Raw genomic sequence first — 6022 nt, forward strand, 5'->3', positions numbered from 1 at the left:
CTATTTATAAATATGTGACTATATTTTTGTAAAGATATTCAATTTTTTAACAATTTTGTATAGTCTCTATATAAAATTTTGGATATTTTGAGCAACATACCAACAAAATGTTTAGGCCATACAATTCTATGTGAGAATGTAATTTTTCATTATTTAAATTGCATTTTTAAATGCATAGTTCCTTGAAATCCCCTTGGTCACTTAGATTGTGTAGACTACCAACCTAGATTCATCTTAAACCCCGATCTATCAAATTTAGAGAGGGATCAAGTCTCTCCAGGTGCAAATCTCTCTTTTGAGTATAAAACTTGAGGAAAATTTTGCACCTCGAGGGATTTGATCCCTCTCAACACTTGATAGATCCGGCGTTAATAAGGATCTATGGTGGTTATATAATACTATATAGTATCTATATTTGTATCTATGTGACTCTTTTCTATTCCCTTTGTTTATCTCACCCCCCAAACATACACACAGTCTCTCCATATCTATCTATCTCTCTCTCCCTCCCTTTTCCTCTCCCTCTCTCTCGCTTCCCCTTCTCTCCCTCCCTCTTTCCTTCTCTCTCTCTCTCTCCCTCTCTCTCTTGAGTCATCTCTTTCTTCCTAGTTTGAGAACTGTGAGTACTCTTCCTCACCTGAGAACCCAATGCTCTATTCTAAAGATAATGAAAATGCCAACGAGAATCATGACTATGGATTCTCCATGTTTGAAACTAAGTCCAATGTTGCGAGCAATAGCACTAACATTGGTGAGTGCCTAAATAGTTACTCTGACATCAATAATCTGCTCGATGAATTGTATGCTGAGCTAAATGGTTACTTTGACTCTGTTCATTTGCTTGAATATTTGGTACATGAAAGGCCTATAATCCCTTAACCGATTTCCTAGCAGTTTGTGAAAAAGGACAACGTTGATGACTTGTTGAACAACAACTTCATTGCCAACATGTTCGACACCTACACTCACCCTAGGGAGTACTTATCACAGAGTGGTTGGCATGAAGAAATGAAAAAAAATTCCTTCGAGTAATTAAATGATGATGGATTTGCAGATTGGATGAAGCACGCTCTATTGAATGGCCCATATTAGGGCCCTACCTCTGTAATTGGAACAAATTTTCTAACAACTTTTGACCATATATTATCCTCTCTGTGCATAATGTACATGATATCATGAGGATTTCTACGGATTTTTTTTGCACACTAAACGAAAGGTCTCGAATAGCTAGCAGGAATTCCATGTGTTTGCTCCTATGCTGAGCGCATTCGAATTTTTGGTTTGGTTTGGTTTTGTTTAAATGTGAATTCATGTCATGCCATATCAACAGAAATAGCGATATTTCATAGGCTTTAGATGAAAATCCCTAAATTTACATGTCACATTTTCTATTGTTTTCTTATGGGATTTGTTCATGCATGTGGTTTGGTTTTAATTTTATTGATCAATCATGCAAACATACAATTTTGGGATGTTTATTGTCTTGAATCTAAAAAACATCTGAAGTTTAAATAATTAGTTCCTATTGAAAATGTGATTTTGATGAATTATTATGGATAATGTGTTAGATACAACTTATCAGTCATTAAAGAAAACTCTTGTCTCAAAATATGATCATCCAATTGGAAATATTTATAATGAGTGGTGATTGTTAATCTATGCTCTGTTATGATATATATCTAGTAGAGATTAAGGAATCATAGAAATCAACAAATTGTAAAGCATTTTGGAGAAATTTATTGAAAAAGGACGCCATTATTTCTTACTAATACCTCTATTCTTTCCACCAAAAAGAAATATATACCATTAATGATGGGTGTTATAATGTCTAAAAAAATGGGTTAGCATTTTTCTCCCCTTTAAAGTTATCACGAGACCATAATTCAACATTGTGATTTTGAAGCTTGATTCGAAGGACTCTCAAAGATTTATTTAATTTGATTTGCCAATATTTATTCCTATTTTCAAGATTATTTCAGGCTTTAGTTATAACTAAGCTCTACAAAGTTATTCCTCAGTGACTTTGATAGTGATATGTAAAATTTCTGAGAATGGTGTAAATAAATCTCATGTTCTAGAAAATTGCCATATTTGTACCAGATATCATGTGTGTCCATACCTACATGAAGCTTAGCAATTTACTTATGATTTCCTATCACTTATGCATTTGTAGGTGGGATGTTTCTTACAACCTTAGTGTGGCTTCTATACAATGATTACATTGTTGATGATTTCCCATCACTTATGCATTTGTAGGTGAGATGTTTCTTACAACCTTAGTGTGGCTTCCATTCAATGATTATATTGTTGTATATAGTATTAGTATAGACTGCTTCAGCACTAACGCTATTTGAGAGTTTATTGCCTTAACAATGATCTTTTCCATCTGAGTAATGGTCCTCTTTTCCTCTATACACTACAGTTATGTTGCACATATACCTTGAGTGTTGTAATACTTGGAGAATTAATTAGAGTTTATTTTTCCAAACTCTAATTTCTGAGAACCTTAATTTTCTTATCAATTTTATTTTCAAGTTTCCACCATTTCTCTATATTTCTTCAATGTTATAAGAGATAATGACTTGTACTTGACAAATCACAACCATTTTTTCTTTAAAGGGCATTGATGGATTTCATAAAATAATTTGGACTTTCCAATAAATAAACATGCATGTTTTTTCTTCATCCAATTGTTTTTGTCACATTTATCCCTATGTTTGTTGTTTAAAATGTGAAATTCACAATAACTCATGTTGAATTGGAGGAAAAGCATGAACCATATTAAATTTCTTTAAATGTTTTAGATTCTAGACTTAAGATATACATACCTTTTGATGCCACGGTTGATTTTTAGAGTTGTTTTCAGCCTCCAATTCTTCTTTTCCTATTACTAATAGTCGACAACTATCAATATCTCCTTCAACAAACTTTTTGACCACTTGTATCTATCCCACTTGAAACCCTTTCCATCAAATATAATCTTGGAATGATGCTTTAGTATTTGTCTTCTATAGTTTCTTCTTTAGGCCCAGTACGTACATACTCCACATCTTTAACATCTTCATTAGGTACTTTCAATGGGTTTGTTCCTTAGCCTTTGACCATGTGTACCTTCTCATGTCTTGAAGCAATTGTCTCTTGGTGACTTTTATTATCATTCAATTAGGAAAACCACTCACTTTTTCATGTCATGTGGTCTATTTAATATCTCCTTAAGCATGTTTGTGCTCAATAGTGACGTAATAAAGAGTAGAATATCTCTCTTCGCTTCATTGTCAGAATTTTGACAAGGCTTCTTTTGATACAAATTACTTGAATGTCCTTTAGACTTTGCATGAGAAAATTTGTAATTCATTTCTATAATTCTTCTCATAATTTCCAGGTTTTCCATAATAATAGCACTTTCATTTGATACTTGGGTTGAAGTCTCCTCTCCTTTATGCTTTGAATTTGTGATCTCTTTGGCTTCATCTCTCATCTCTTTGGTGGCTAAAACTTTGCATTCCTTTTCCTTATGCTTTAACACAAAGACATGTTCACAACTCTCTTCTTCATCATATAGCTTATTTTTTTGTTCATCGGGTAAGAGAAATCTTCTTAACTTATTAAATGTGAAGGACATAGCTCATGTTGATAAGTTGAGACTTACTACAAACACTTTAAAATATCAAGAAAAATTAATGGATATAAAGACAAGATCCATGTTCTCTATCTTTTCACATCTAGTAATAAGTTGATCTCTTATATTTTTGACACTAGTCAGATGCTTATGTGGTTCTTCTAACATGGAAACCTATAGAAAAATAACCATGAAGGAGAGGGGTTAGAAATTGACTACCATTTTGTATGCTTGTTTCCATGAAAGTAGTGCCACATAAGCATCTCAAACATTCTCTATGATGAAGATAAAATCCAGAAAATTAGCTGAGTTGATCTACTGCATGCAACATTGATAACATAAGATATGCACGAGGTTTGCATGAACTTTTATTAGTCAAGAAGAAGTGTTTATAAATGATGAACATTAATCTTTTTTAATATATATTTAGCATATTTTCAGGGCACCCATTTACTTTAGTACTCCTTGTCTGAGAATATATTTCCATTAAATTATTCTAATTTATACTAAATTTACAAAAGCTTGAGGATCCATTTTGTTTTCAATCTCCAATTTTCCTTAAATTTGTAGTTGTACTATTAATATAATTGATATTATCAAGGAATGAGCTAGTTCATTTGGTAAAAAACTTCGTGTGGGCTACATTTTCTTTCATCTACAATTGTTTTGAAATTTAACACCTTAGTATCTTTTTTATTCCATTCTCAACTTTCCTCTTTCGTTTCTTTGGACCTTACTTGGGTTCTCTAGATTAAGCAAGTGGAACCAGTTTCATGGTTTAGCATCGTTGTATTGTCATCAGTAATTAGCTGCAACAATTTTCAATCTGATTACTTTAGAACCCTTGTCTGAGAATTTCTTTCCATTAAATTATTATGTTTTACGCTAGATTTATAAAATGTTGAGGATCTATTTTGTTTTCAGTCTCCAATTTTTCTAAATTTTGCAGTTGTACTATTAATATAATTGATATTATAAAGGAATGAACCAGTTCATTTGAGAAAAAAAAATTGTGGTCTAAATTACCTTTCATCTACTATTGTTTTGAAATTTAACACCTTGGTTTTTTTTTTCATTCTCAACTTTCCTCTTTCATTTCTTTGGTCCTTACTTGGTAACTGTAGATTAAGCAAGGAAAACTAGTGTCATGGTTTAGCTTCTTCGTTTTGTCACTTGTGATTTACTAGATTACTTTTAAATTTGATTGGAACACATATAATAACTCTTTCATGTTTTTACGAGTCAAATAGACGAGTAGGTTATATAAATTTTGGGCCATTGTTTTAAAACCAAGGTGAGGTGTGGTCTTTTGATGTAAAAAAGGCGTAGTATTTTCATTATGGTTGATCCAAATGGATCCAAGAAACACTCTTGATATCTTCATAAACTCGAAAATCATGCCAAAATCCTTTAAAGGATCGAAAATATCACAAAAGGGATGCTTTTAGCATGGCGGAGAAAACCTTTAGAATGGAGAAAAACACTATCGGGAGGTCCAAAACCCATGAAAATAGAGTAAACAGGGCTATCGGCGCTTTAATACAATATTAAATCAGAGTCATCGGATCTGGCCGATCAACGGCCCAGATCCGATCGGTGGAGAACGTAGGCGGGATATCGGCGCTTTGTATACACATATTATGACAGCGATTGGTGGAGTGAATCGGGACTGTCGATCAAGTGCGTAGATCAACGGCCCGTATTAGAACGTCAGATCGCTATCGGGGGATTACAGGAGCTCTTTATAATGGCCCGAGGGTTATTGTGATGAGCGATTGTGATATATCGCATCGCCGCATCGCATCGGAACTATGCAGTGGGGCGGGGCCAATACCCATCCGGGCGGCGATATTACAGACCCGATAATCTAATAGGCGGGATTGCATATATGTTGAAGTCCAGAAAACTATGTTTTCCTTTATAAATCGTATTTCTACGAACAAACGAAAAATCAAAAGGAAAATCACCGATGCGATGTTGCGGACTTGAAAGGGTTTATCAATGATATTAAACAATATTTCAAGTCCCGAATGCAGGGATTTACAACATTTTAGTGTAGCTTCATATTAAACGAAATACACAGAGGCGGAGCCCTTTCGATATGCGATTGTCGATCTATGAACGGACCCGATAGAGAAATGAAACATATTTAAGGACTTTTAAAGTTCGATATATGAGGTTTTGGTGGATTTATCCATTTCAAATACATTTCCTTGTGTTTTAGCAGAGCACGGCTATCTTAAGAATTTCAGAGACCCGGGCACTCTGGCGTTATGGATAGGTGGCCACCTCCCCTCCATACGTTAAACAATTATTGAGAAATGCTGGCAGGGGGATTCTAAGCGTTCAAAGACCGGGGAGACTGAGAGTCAAGGATGTGAAATGAACAGGAAATGCAGTTGG

Source organism: Pinus tabuliformis, chromosome Q (genome assembly GCF_031772625.1).
Source record: "Pinus tabuliformis cultivar Carrire ecotype Pingquan chromosome Q, CPIR1, whole genome shotgun sequence".
In the NCBI taxonomy this organism is placed as follows: Eukaryota; Viridiplantae; Streptophyta; class Pinopsida; order Pinales; family Pinaceae; genus Pinus; species Pinus tabuliformis.